The sequence below is a fragment of the Onychomys torridus genome, chromosome 7 (assembly GCF_903995425.1).
Source record: "Onychomys torridus chromosome 7, mOncTor1.1, whole genome shotgun sequence".
Lineage (NCBI taxonomy): Eukaryota > Metazoa > Chordata > Mammalia > Rodentia > Cricetidae > Onychomys > Onychomys torridus.
In genome coordinates, this window is record NC_050449.1 from 80,334,704 (window position 1) to 80,348,661 (window position 13,958).

At 47.4% G+C, this 13,958-nt stretch overlaps 1 protein-coding gene across 1 annotated transcript in view; it reads left to right on the forward strand.

Moving 5' to 3' along the window:
* Positions 1-8,443: 8,443 nt before the first annotated feature.
* Mrap2 (melanocortin 2 receptor accessory protein 2) overlaps positions 8,444-13,958 on the forward strand; it is a 37,463-nt gene continuing 31,948 nt past the window's right edge. Inside the window, exons 1-2 of the mRNA XM_036192910.1 lie at positions 8,444-8,600; positions 9,157-9,385. The gene's annotated coding sequence lies outside the window, so the exon portion shown is untranslated. The remainder of the gene's footprint in view (positions 8,601-9,156; positions 9,386-13,958) is intronic.

A 13,958-nucleotide genomic window follows, 5' to 3' on the forward strand; every position in this document is an offset into this window, starting at 1 on the left:
AAAATGCCCCCAAAGGGAGTGGCACTATCAGGAGGTGTGGCCTTATTGGAGTAGGTGTGGCCTTGTTGGAGGAAGTGTGTCACTGTGCAGAGTGGGCTTTGAGGTCTCCTATAGTCAAGCTACCCTCAGTGTCAGAGATCATTTACTGTTTCCTGCAAGATGTAGGAAGGACTCTCAGATACTTCTCCAGCACCATGTCTGCCTGCATGCTGCCATGCTCCCTGCCATGATGATAATGGACTGAACCTCTGAAACTGTAAGTGAGCATTCTACCTCAATTAAATGTTTTCTTTATAAGAGTTTCGAGGGCTATGGTGTCTCTTCACACCAATAGAAACCCTAACTAGGACAGAAGCCTTCCAGTTAGGGTGGTGAGTCTAAGAGAAGAAAGGTGGGCTTCCAGTACAAGATGAAGCCTTCTGGGAACAAAGGCCTTATTCATCTCACAGCCAGGCTCACCAAGAAGGTCTGCGGGCATGCAGAAAAGAACAGGGGCTTAAATAAACATGATACAGTACCATCCAACTAACCACCAATGTCAGCTGGAATCAATTGAAATTTCCATTTTGGAATTGTTCTAGTGTGCCTTATAATTGACTGTGATGCAATTTAAAGACTAACAGGGAGCAAAGAGCCAGGCCATGCCAGCCTGTTTGCCATATGAAGTCAGAAAGTGGAGGAGCCCAGAGCCAATAAACTGAAGCTTCCTCATTACTGTGTGATAGTAAACATTCAAGCACCAACATAGAAACTCACTCCAAAAAAATCCCCCTATTGCTCTGTGTGTGTGTGTGTGTGTGTGTGTGTGTGTGTGTGTGTGTGAATGAATTAAATGTATTCTACTTGCCATTTCAGAGTTCCCAAAGCTCCATCTTTCAGACTGAATGTCAAGCATGAACTGAAAGATGTTAGCTGTTTTGTCTGGCTGGTACCACACTCTGTGGGTGGATGTCTGTGTGGGTCTAGTGAAGGAACAGTAGCACTAGATGCTTAAGGGATAGTTTGAGTAACTGCTTGAGCATCAGACAGAGAGAGCTGGGATGCACAGGGCCTGTGTGTAAGCTCCTACTGGGTTATGCCTTGTACTGGCATGTGATCCCAGAATAAAACAAACAAAAAAAAAATCAAAAAATAACTTGCAAGTGAAAGCTAAGAACAAAGATGCTGTGGAATAATCCTTCTGTACACTGTGAATATATGTCACTGTGATTGGTTTAATAAACAAGCTGACTGGCCAATAGCTGAACAGGATAAAGTTAGGTGGAAAAGTCAAACTGAGAATGATTGATGAAGAAGAGCAGAGTCAGATGAGTCACCAGCCAGACACAGAGGGAGTAAGACATGAATGTGCCATGCTAATAAAAGTACCACCACATGGTAGAGTGTAAATAAGGAATACAGGTTAATGTAACGTAAATGTAGGAGCTAGTTAGTAATAAGCCTGAGCTATTGGCCAAGCATTTATAATTTATATTAAGCCTCTGAGTGGTTACTTGGGAGCAGATGGTCAGGACAGGAAAGCTCCACCTACACACAGACTTAGGAATGATTGTGTTAATTTGAAAAGAGCCACACAGAAAACTGGGACAAAGAAAACTCAACCCAATTTAAGATTAAAAAAAAAAGAAAATATTATAATAAACAGTAACCTTCAAATTAGCTAGGGAAAACTGGGAGCTACTGTAGGAAGAGGATGGGAGAGGGTCCTGATTGGCAGGAGGACACTGGCCTGTACTTCTCATAGTCTAGCTTGGGCTTCTGGAATGCTCACCCTCTTGCTTGGCTTCTGAAACTCCATTGACAGAGAGGGAAACTGTCCTTGAGGAATGGTACTTTGTTTCCTTGGGTGACCTTTGCTGGTAGCAAATGCAGATGTATGTTTCTGCCTTTGGGTTAGCTAGGTGATAGATCATCCTATTTTGCAAAGAAAATAGTCAAGTTTCAGCAGCAATATATCATTTTATGCATTCTAAGATCTGAGCCCCATAGCAGTTTTTCTGTCTTACCAACTTGTTCTTGCCTTGCTGCTGAACACATTGGAATGCAGCCAGGTTCCCCAGGCCAGACACATTAAGTATTCCTGGTGTATCCTCAGAGACAAGTCTTGGTTTTACTGCTTCCTCCTGGGCTGGCTGACATAGGTCCTAATCAACTGGAAAATAAACTGTGCCATCTCAAGTCTCCAGCCACCAATGGACCCCTGCTCTAGCATCCTAAGAGCTGCCAGCTCTCCCTTGCCAGCAGGCCAGGGACACTTCACCCCATTTCCTCCATACCTATCTTCTCTCTACCTCTGCAGTGATGCCTCTGGGTCTTCTCCAGGTTCAGTCTGTCTCCAGACTGTTCTTGTTTACTTAGATGATTGGGTACATCCCTGATGTATTTCCTTGCTGGTTTTTATTCTTATTTTTTCATGAAAAACTTCTTAATAGATGGTATCATTTTAAGCAAGCAGAAAGGAACAAACTTGGATGCTTTCTTTCTTATCTGCCTCATCTCCTCAAGAAGTTCCTTATCCCCAGAAGGGAAATATAAAATACCCACCATTAAATGAATAAATAAGTGGATGCTCAATTCTTCTGACAGCATTCTCTTGATTTATTTTCTTATTCTTTTGTCTAGTACCTTATTTCATCAATTGTTTTCTCCCTCGACTCTGTCTTTGTGTTCTTTCTTCCTTTGGGGAGAGGTGCCCTCTATCTTTAAAAAACATTTGTCTCTAATCCAGTGGTTCTCAACCTATGGGGTGTGACTATCAGAAAACACATATTTCCAATGGCCTTAGGAACTGAGACACTGCTCAATAAAAAAAAGTTACAGTTATAAAGTAGCAATGAAAATCATTTTATAGTTGGGGGTCACTATAACACGAGGAACTACCTAGCATTAGGAAGGTTGAGAATCTAATGTGAAATGAAAAAAAAAAAAAAAAAAAACATAAGTAAAGGCTAAATAAGAGCAAAGCAACCTGACACTGTGCCTCTCATTCATTTACTCAACTTGTTGGACATACCTACTGTGTGTGTCCCATCAGGTTCAGACAGAGCAGCTATTGGATTAATGAACCAACAAACACAAAGAGCTCCAAGCTATGGCCGTATACCAAGGCTAGGCCAATGGTGCCTTGAAGGGAAGACCTGCCATTGGTCCTTCCAGTAAGATGACTTAGCCCTAACACCCCTTGTCTGATGACTTTCCTTAGGTCCATGGTCCCATCCTCATCTTTCTTCTCAGCTTCCTTGTAAGGGCCCACTGTGATCATATGACCACCAGCAGCAGTCTGGCCCCAGTTTCCATCACGTGACCACCCTGATAAGGCTCATGGGCTATGATCTTCATCATATATCCTTGGCCTTAAACATTATTACCCATTTCCCCATATATTCTATACGTCCTGTTCACCTCCAGTTTCCCTAACTGCTCTGACATGAGCCCTCTTTACACTTCAGTTTCTAGGGATCAGCTTCATTTATGCCTTGCTTCAGCTACTCCATCTCTCCATTCTTGCATCCCAAGTTGTATTCAGATTTCCATTCCCATATTCCTACAACCAGCATTCAGGGGCAGATGAGCAGTGTGGTGGTAGAGGACTCCACACTCACACAGGTCAATCACTTGAGATTTAGAGCTATTTGTCTAGCACTGTAAGTTCCATAAATACACTATCTGTCAGTTTTGAATTGGTGCTGTGTCCATTGGTCTACTGGATCTGACCATAACAAAACACTACAGTCTGGGTAACTTTAGTAATAGAAAAGCGTCTCCTCACAGAGACTGGACGTTTCCTCAGAGGGCCCCAGACATGTTTCGGATCTGTCTTTTTCTCTTGCAGATGGCCATTCTCTTCTCGTCACATGGCCACCCTTCTCTGCTCATATGCACCCACTGTGTCTCTGTGCATTAATTTCCTCTTCCCATGAGAACACTGGTCATATAGATTAAGACTTACCCAACATGACCTCATTAACTTAATAGCCTCTTTAAAGGGCCCATTTCCAAATAGTCTGAAGTACTGGGGACCAGAACATGTGACTCTGGGGACATATAACTTAGCAGTTAGTGAAGTAAGATGAAGGCTCAGTGTCTCAGCAAACTCTGGTCCTACTTCTTGCTGCCTGTCCGTGACATGTTCTCAGCTAGCAGCTCCATAACTCTAGGCTTGCCAGATAGCTAACTAGCTAGTGGCACCCTCCACCTCCACTTAGGAAGCACTGGTGAGGTGCTGGAGGGGCCGACCGTTCTTGTCCAGGGATGACGGTACCGCTTCATGTTTGGAGGCATCTGGCAGGGCCGAGCCTTGCACCCTTCCAAAATCCAGGTGTCTGACTGAAAGAAAGTAAGAAAAAGGAAAGGAAAGGATGTGACTGCTCCTAGGTATGGTAGAGGAGAAAGTTCATTGTAGATAAAAGGGAGAGAGCGTAGTCAGAGGCAGAGACATCTGGGAGAGTCCAGAGTGGACATGACTGGACTGAGAAGAGTCATATGGAGATAGGAGGGGAGGGGAGAGAGGAGACAAAGGAGAGGGAAACCAGGTGCAGCAGCAGGAAGCCAAAGGTCCAAAAGCGGGTGAGTAATCAAAATGTCTGGATTATATAGGCAAGAGTCTCTAGGGGAAGGGTGGCCCAGCCCCTAGGCTGGAGAGTTCAGGATAGAGGGCAGGGTATGCCAGCCACATCCTCTAACAGATAGGGACTGATAGATATATTAAATAGGCACTGCGGCGAGCTCCTCGACCAGCGAGGAAGAACGACCACCATTTGAGGATTCTTCTCAGATCACACTTTATTGGAGCACCTCTTGATTGAGGGAGAGCGGGAGGTAAGGGGCCCCAAGAACCAAAAGGCAGCTGCTTATATAGGGAACCAAGCAAACGGGTCAGTCTGTGATTGGATCCCGCCACAGAATGCAAGCACGGGGAGCCACGGGATAGGCTGAGGACATAAGACCAAATTACCATATACGCGCATGCGCAAGCCTCCAGGCGTGCAGCCTAGCAAGCATAGCCAAATATGGAGTTGTTTACAGCAAAGCTGTCAGGAAGTCTGCGCCATCTTAGAATGGCGGCTCCCTACAAGGCACCTCAGCCACTTGTCCTGGGTTTGAAATTTAACAGGGTTCTGTGTATTCTGACTGATGGTGCAATTATTTGGTCCACAGAACAGGTTCAAGAAAGGGAGCTGATGTCACTTTTTGAGAATTTGACTAAAGCCATGGAACCTCTCCTCTGAGAAGGTGACATGCACAGTGTGGTGGTCTGAATAAGAATGGCCCCCACAGGCCCACAGGGAGTGGCACTATTAGAAGGTGTGGTCTTGTTGGAGTAGGTTGGAGGAAGTGTGTCACTGGGGGCAGGCTTTGAGATCTCAGATTCTCAAGCCAGGCCCAGTGTGGCAATTCTCTTCCTGCTGCCTGCTGATCCAGATGTAGAACTCTCAGTGACATCTCCAGGACCCTGTCTGCCTGCACGACACCATGCTTCCTGCCACGATGATAATGGACTAAACCTCTGAACTGTAAGCCAGTCTCACTTAAAGGCGTTTCTTTATAAGAGTTGCTGTGGTCATGTGTCTCTTCGCAGCAACAGAACACTAACTAAGACACACACATATAATGACTTTTGATACATGTTCAAGGACAATGTAGTTCCTGAAAGTATTCCATAGAGCTCTGTGATCTGGCCCTGCTGGCCTTGCCAGGCTCATCTGCTGTTGTTTATCTCAAGAACTGCACATTCCCTGCCCTCCACCCCCATCTCCCACCCCTGCCCCATCCCCAATAATGAAAGCCAGCCTCCCAGTTCATCTTACCTATCCCGCCTCTCTGCTTTTGCAAATGTCCTCCTCTGGCTTCTGTGCAGTTTCCCACAGCGTCCCCACAGCAGACTGCTATGATTCTGTCGTCTCTGCTGCCAGCTCCCTTTCCAAGCACTGTGGCTGAAACAAAGAGTTCCTTTGGGCTGTCTCTCCACGAGCCTCTTTTGTGAAGTTCAGAATGCTGGGTTTTGATTACTTCCTTGCTCATCTTTCTCTTTTATTAGATTTTTGAGGGTGAGATCTATGCGTTAATCATTGCAATTTTCCCAGCAGCTGTTACAAAGCTGAGGCAAATCACTGTAAATATCTGCAGAAAGAACAATCGAATGAATGACTGAAGGCGAGGAAGTATGAGTTCCTGATGAAGATAATTTCTGCATTTTGAGTGTGAATCCCAGCTGTGCCACTGACGAGAATTGTGACCTTAGGGAAATGACCCTCAAGCCTTAGTTCTCCAATCTCAGAATGGGGCAAACAGATACATGTAACTTTGCCTTCTCAGTAGTTATTTTTGGAGTGAGATGACAAAATTAAAAGACAATGGATCTGCATCCTTTTATTACTTGTAATAAAAATACACCCCTTAAATGTCCACTGGATGCAAAACGTGATCTTATAGAGAAACTGTGGAACTGGCCTCTGGGAGGGGTTAGGGTAAACCTGCCGAACTCTAAAGTAGAAAGGGAGATGCGCTATAGAGAGGTTTCCAATTGCAGGTTAAGAGTTCAGTGCCAGTGCTAGGGAGAGGGCTCGGGTAAAGGGCTTGTTGTGCAAGCCTGGGGACCTGAATTCAGATCCAGCAGCGTGTGTCTGTGATTCTGCTCCTACAGTAAGGCAGGACGCAGTGAGGGCCCCTAGACCAGTGAGCAATGAAAGATCCTGTCTTAGACAACGTAGAAGGTAAGGCCAGATGCCTGAGGCTGTCCCCTCACCCACAGTCACTGTGCCATGCATGAAATTGCAATTGCACAGGAATGTGCACAGGCCTGTGCTTCTACTCCTGCAGAGAAGGGTTTGCAGCAGGAGAGTGGAGGTTCTCTAGGAGAAGTGATGCTTGAGATGGATCTAGAGGGAAAGGTAGAAAGATCTTAGTGACTCTGGAGGATGTGTGTGCCGACAGGGACAGGTACCTAAGAGGGACATGTGAGCTTCATTATCCTCCTAATGCTGTTGCTTTCTGGGAGGCTACAGTTTAGCCACCTGCCTTTGCTCCCAAGCACGGTGTTTCCAGACCATCTTATGAACCTCTGGCTCTCTATCTAGGTAAGAGTCCCTGCTGTCCACAGCTACAGTGGATCTTGGCCTGTTCCGTAGATGGCACCCAGCAGTGGCCATTCTGCCACTGCGCTTTGCGGTGTTCACCAGGCCCCGAGAGTGGCAGAGGTGCCATGGCATGGGTGATGGATCACAACTCCACAGACAGAGCTCTTCAAAGGGAATGAGCCAATGCACAGTCTTGGGAACCACTGGCAGTTCTCACCATACACATTATATTGTGTCATTTAGAATCAAGCTGCCAATGAGCCAGGGAAACACACAGAGATGCTATAAAAATGGTTTTCAAAATATCTCATTTTACAAGGGATAATGAAACAACTTTGTTTTTAAATCCATGAATCAGATATCATTTTCAGGAACCCTTTTCTGGCACCATCATATTGACTTAGACCATTGCCAGCACACCTTCCTATGCAATCCTTCCTTCCTCCTTCCCTCCCTCTCTCCCTCCCTCCCTCCCTCCTTCCCTCCAGTGTTTCTCTGTGTGGCCCTGGCTGTCCTGGAACTTGCTCTGTAGACCAGGCTGGCCTTGAACTCAGAGATTCCCCTGCCTCTGACTCCTGAGTCCTGGTATTAAAGGCAGGCATGCACCACCACCACCCAGTTTAAACTTTCTTATCTGTAAAACCAACATGGCCATGTGCCATTTCTCATGTGGCACTTGGGTTTGACCAAAAATAAGTATATGCTAAGGGATAGCTTAGTGCCTGGCTCACAGCCAGTGTTCTCTCCCCAGAGACAAGCCTGGTTGTTCTCTCACCTCCTTGTTGCCCAGTAAGGCCAGCTCTGACCCCACCCCCCACCCCATACCCATTGCCCAATTTTCTGCTTTGTATTTTTGTCCACCACACTTTATTCACATACCCTGAGTTGTATTTACTGGTCATGTTTATTGCCTGTCCCTTTACTAGCTCTACAAAGTTGGTGTCTGGCACCTGATACAGATCAGATGACCGAACACAAATGCGTGCAGAAGAGAGTCGGCTGCTAACTGGAGCCAGCTCCCAGTCCACCGGTAACTCTTCAGGATCAGTCTGGAGGATGCCTGATCCCTTGGCATCTATACCTTTAGGTTGTAGAAGGCACTCAAAAACGGAGACAGTAATTTAAGCAATGCGTTATGGAGGAGTCTAGCCTCGCTGAACTCTTGCTCCCTAGGCTGAGAATAACTGGCAAGCCTGTTTATGAGGCCCCATTTCCTATTGTTCAGCTCATGAGAGCCTGGTACCCAAAGTTGGCCTAAGAGACCCACCACAACAGAGCTGGAGAGGGCAAAGTATCCCTGAACATCTTTTTTCTTTTTCCTTTGCTCAGTGCAGGTTTTTACCCACACTCAACAGAGTCCTCAGCATTTCGGGAGATCAGCCCCAGCCTCGCCGCCGCCTCCGCCGCTAGGTCGCGAGCGCGCGTCTCCACCGCACCGCGGCGCAGGGAGCGACTCGCACAGCTCGGGCTAGCGGCGGTGGTGAGGCTTGGGCACTGGAAGAGCCGGACACTGCAGAGCCTGCGGTAACCCGGGGCAGGACGGGGCGCGGGGCTAGCCTGGGGTCCGGGTGCCTTTCAGTATGCCCCGGGATCGAGATCAGAGTGGGTGAGGATGGGGAGGGCGGGGAAGTGCGATTCGGGTTGGGACCGTACTGAGGGCAGCTTGAGGGCCTCCTGAAGGGCTACCAAGTTCGAAGCCTGCCCTGCTGCTGAGGACAGCCCTTCTAGCCCTAGTGGGTCACAGAAACAGCTCCTAGTGCTACGCTGAGCATCCGGTGGGCGGGCTGGGCACCACGACCTGGCCACACCCTCTCCCGCAGGTGAGAAACTTTCCTGCTGCCGGGTCTGCAGCCCCCGGTAGCGCATCACACCTACAAAGCCTGGAGGCTGGAGACCTGCGCCTCCAGACCAAGGGCGTGGTCCCCAGATGCGCACCCCCTGCAGTGAATCTGTTTTTGTTAGGACTAACCCTGCAGTTGACAGGTTTGTTCAGACTAGGGAGCAGGTCTTGACTCACCTTACTGGTGAGACCGAAATTAACAACTTCCTCCTGCGTTCTTCTCTGTCCTGTTCTATGTAGTGAACTGAGGAAGGCCTTCTGAGACCAAGTGCGACAGAAAACTGTTCTGAAGCTTCGGTTTCCACAGCGCTTTAGATGACATGAAGCACCGGATATTGTACTCAATTTAACCTGGCAACGATGAAGCAATCGGGAATGTTTTGAGAGCAAACGAAGCTTGGAAGAAAGTGCCCCTGTAGCTCCAGGGAAGACAGAGGAATTAATCCTTAAGAACTGCCCCCTCCCGCAAGTAAGTAGCAGTATTTCCAGCGCGCAGGTAAAAATGAGATGAGAGAGCTAAGTACAATTTCCAATCTGATTCCACCAGTTACTAGTCGGGGCGGAGGGAGATCTGGAAACTAAAGCTGTGATTCCTGGTTTGGAGTACAGCAGCAAAACCAGGTACAAGGACGGCCTAGGCTGCAAGGATCCAGGGAAGGTGGAGGCACTGTCGATCGGTGTTGTTGCAGTGTGTTATAGCAAGCAGGTGCTATCGATGGCGTGGGGGTGGGGCAGGGTTAAGACGCTCCTTAGGGAGGGAAGGCAGAGGCCAGCTCAGACTGCCTGGGGAGGTCTTGAAGCCCCAAAGGGACAGCTTGAAGCTTGCCTGGCTGGCACCCTGGAGCAGTGAAAGCTTATTGAAGTCGCTTTTGCACAGGCGTGAGGCATGAGAATAGAGCCAGGTGACTTTTCAAAAGATGGAAACATCGCCTCCCAGAACAAGTTCTTCTAAAAGACAGCGCAAGACCACCCAGGAAAGCATTCCCAGAGGTCATTTATGACAAAGCTGGGCTGTGGATGGGGGTGTGCCATTGCCAAGCTTCTACAGATGTGAGTTATGACTCATTAGGGTAATGATGCTAGCCTAGCAGGTGGAAGCAGCATTTTGAAATCATGAAACTCAATAGAAGGGAAGAGAAGACATCAGCACTTATTGTGAGAGCCGGAGTTGATGTATATTCTTGTAGATGTATTTCTGTTGTGTATCCTGCTGTTGCTACCTTCTTAGCCCTGGCTGCTCCACGCCTGCCCCTGGGCTGAACCGCCTCTGCTTACCCAGGGCGGTCTTTTACTTTGCAAATGACATCATCTTCACATTCTCCTGGTTTCTGTTGGCTGGCAGATGCTGGGACGTTTTACCACTCAGAATCCCCTTCTGAATTCCTTTCTGTTGGGTTTGTAAGGTCTGCAGGGTGACAGTAACTTGCTGAGGTGCCTCCTCATATATGTTTCCTTTAATCCTTGGGGCCATGGTAACTGTTGTTTCCATTTTATGTCAAAGAACATACAGATACGTTGGAGTCACTGACCCCTAAAACATATGTGTGTGTGTCTATCTGTTTTTATGTATGTATGTATATATATATATATGTGTGTGTGTATACAAGGATATATGTGTATATATATATATATATATATATATATATATATATATATATATATATATGGACAATATAAAAGTGCACCTGGCTTTGCAGAGGAATGGAAAGCAGTCTCCTGCTATACCAAAGGATGGAGCATGGGGAGTATTTAAAATGAATAGGGCTTTTTATGTGTGCCTTCTCCTTGGTGCCAGTTACTAGGACAGAAATATACGGTGGTGGGAGGCACTGATTAAAGTTGCAATAACTACAGATCTGAGGGGAAACATATCTGAAAAAGATAATCATCCCAGAATTTCAGGCTCACACTCAGGTTCAAGCTCTAGCTCTGCGCTGAAATTCCGAGACAGTTTTAAAATAGAGGACAGGGGACTGGGGAGCTGTCTAGGTGCTTAAGAGCACTGGATGCTCTTCCAGAGGGCCTGCCTGGGTCAATTCCTGGCACCCACACTGTCCATAACGTCTGTCGTAGGGGATCTGACACTTCTGGTCTCCCTGGGCACTGCACACAGACGGTTAGTAAAATGCTTGGCAGACAAGCATGAGAACTGAATTTGGATCCCCAACACCCACATTTTAAAATGTCAGGTGTAGTGGCCATAATCCTGGTGTTACAAAGGTGGGGACAGGAGAGTCCTTGGGACTGGCTGGCCAGCTAGTCTTTCTGAATCAATGAGTTTCAGACTTGAGAGAAGATCCTGTGTCAGAAAGCAGGGTGGAGAGGAATAGAGGAAGGTGCCTGACGCCAATCTCTTCCTTCCCCACACAAGCACACACACACATGCATGTGTGCCACCCACCATGGGCAGCCAGATGAGTGGCACATGATTTTAATTTCCATTGTATGGGGAACTGAAGTAAGAGGATATGTTTGAGGTCAGCCAGTGAGACCTTGTCTCAAAGAGGTGTGTGTGTGGGGGGGGGGGGGGGGGGATAGGAAGAGATGAGATGGTGGGATAGTGCCTCCATGGTGAGCTGCATTCATGTGAAAGACATCCTGGGGTTTCTGTCATCTAGCTAAGTGAGGCCTAGCAAGGAGACTTGCATTTCCTTGGTAAAGGCATGCCATTCCTCACCCACATTTGCATGGAGCTTGTTACATGTCGGGATAATAGGAGTGTTATCTTTACTGCAATACCTGGAACAAGCCCATGAGGTGGGACTGTGTTCACCACTACGTCCATTTAGGAAATGAGAGACAGAAGCACAGAGGAATGAGGTGCTTGTCCATGGTTCCATCGCCAATAGACAGGAGAGATGAGAGTGGAGCCAGGCATATAACCATCGTCACCTGCTCCCTCTGTGTGGTGTTAGGATCGGAGGAGCCCAGGGGCCACTGCACTCCATGTTCAATCCTGAGCAGCACCTATTTAGAGAACAGGGGCCACTTCAAAGAGCCAGGAGGAAGGTGGCTTGAAACAAGGATCTGTAGACCAACAGACAACACCAACCTGGCAGAGAAGAGGCATGGCCAGCACTTGAGTCCGTCCTGAGATCATTGACCAGCAGGATGTGGCTTCATTCCTAAGGTCAGTGGTCAGGACTGTTCAGAAGAGGGGTTCCCCCACAGGATTAGAGGGCGCTGCATTTTATTTTCCAATGCTCACATTCAACTGTTAGAGAAGAAGAAGAAAAATAATTGGAAATAAACACTCAATCAAAAAAAAAAGTTAATATGGTTAAAGTAAGGGCACCACTTTCTTACTAAGGCACCCACTTTCAAGTTCTGAGAACTTCCAGATGAAAGCACTCAGCTGCCAAGTAGAACGTTCAAGGTCGCTATCTGAAGACATTTCAGTAAACTGTATACCTACCAGCCACTTGAAGAATGTGATGGTTGTGCTGGGGAGATGGCTCAGTTGGCAAGGTGCCTGCCTTGCCAACATGAGGACCTGAGTTTGGATCACCAGAATCCAGGGGAAAGGCTAGATGCAATGATGCCTGCCTATAGCCCTAGTTCTCTGGGTCAGGGTAGAGCAGAGCCAGGTGGATCCCTGGCATTCATTGATGAGCCAGTCCAGCTCAATCAGAGGGCTTCAGGCTCAATGAAAGACCAGGTCTCAAAAAATAAAATGTGGAGAAGAACAGAGGAAGACACATGACATTGACCTCTGGCCTCCACACATGTAGACATATATATGCAGAAGCACCTGCAGAATATGTGCACATGCATGTGCACAAACACACAGGGAGGGAGGGAGGGAGGGAGGGAGGGAGGGAGGGAGGGAGGGAGGGAGAGAGGGAGAGAGGGAGTCAATGAATACATGTGCTAGATTTATGGCATAGCTCAGTGATGGAGCACTTGCCTACCATGAGTAGGACCCTGTGTTACATCCCCAGCACCACCAAGACATAGAAGATGGATAATACTGCAAGGGTTGAGAGAAGAGGCTGTGGAAGAAACATCTTCAGAGAGATCCGTTGTACTTCCTCTATGCTAAGCCTAGTGCCTGGGCCTTCATGGGAACAGGAATTGAGCTGCATAGGTGCTTCATGAGGGGTCCTGGGTAACCGAATCAACCTGGTGAGGAAAGCGGCGCTGGGCCATTTCCTAGGACCAAGAGGGACCACCTAGGAGAGATAGCCAGCTGGAGAGTGAGGGCACAGGAGCTGTTTTGAGTAGAGAAGGCGATGAAGAGCCACCAGAAAGAAGACTGGTGTCACTGAGCATGCACAGAGAAAAGGACAGTGCAGTCCTAACTTCCTGCTTTGAGCTTGGATGGGTGAGAAACTGGCCAGCAACTCAGCAGACAACGGAGAAGGAGAAAAGAAGTTCCCCTGATCCCAGATGGGAGCATGGTGAGAGGTCAGAGGTGCGTTTGTGTCCAAGGGCTGGACATTACCGTTCTTGTGGGTCTCTGATATGGTCGTGTGGTAGAGGAGTTATGGAATGCAGTGCTAAGGCAGGGAAGAAGAATCCATTTCAAAGGGTGTTGGAAAGCAAAAATAAGCAAATACTAGGGCAGGTCCCACAAATCATGCTGCTCCGAGTATGGGCTTGTTATGCTTAGATTAAAATAGGAAAGAGTAGCAAACTGTCTGCTTGATTCCACATTTACTTCTGATGGAGGAAGATTTAGAAGTAGGAGCAGTTAGAAGAGAAAATGTTTACTTAGCCAGCATTCCAGAGACTCCCAGTTGGAAAGAGAGGCTCATCAGAATGTGCGTGTGTGTGTGTGTGTGTGTGTGTGTGTGTGTGTGTGTGAGTGAGAGAGAGAGAGAGAGAGAGAGAGAGAGAGAGAGAGAGAGAGAGAGAGAGAGAGAGGGGGGGGGGGGGGGGGGAGGAACGGGAGAGAGAACACCACAATAAACACTTGAAGAGAAGTGCCCTGTAAAATTACTGACACTACCAAATGTGCATTTGTCTGTTGTTTGTGGTTGAAAATGACTTTCACATACATTTCATTTTCCTAAAATTTGACTTTTCTTCAGACATCAGCA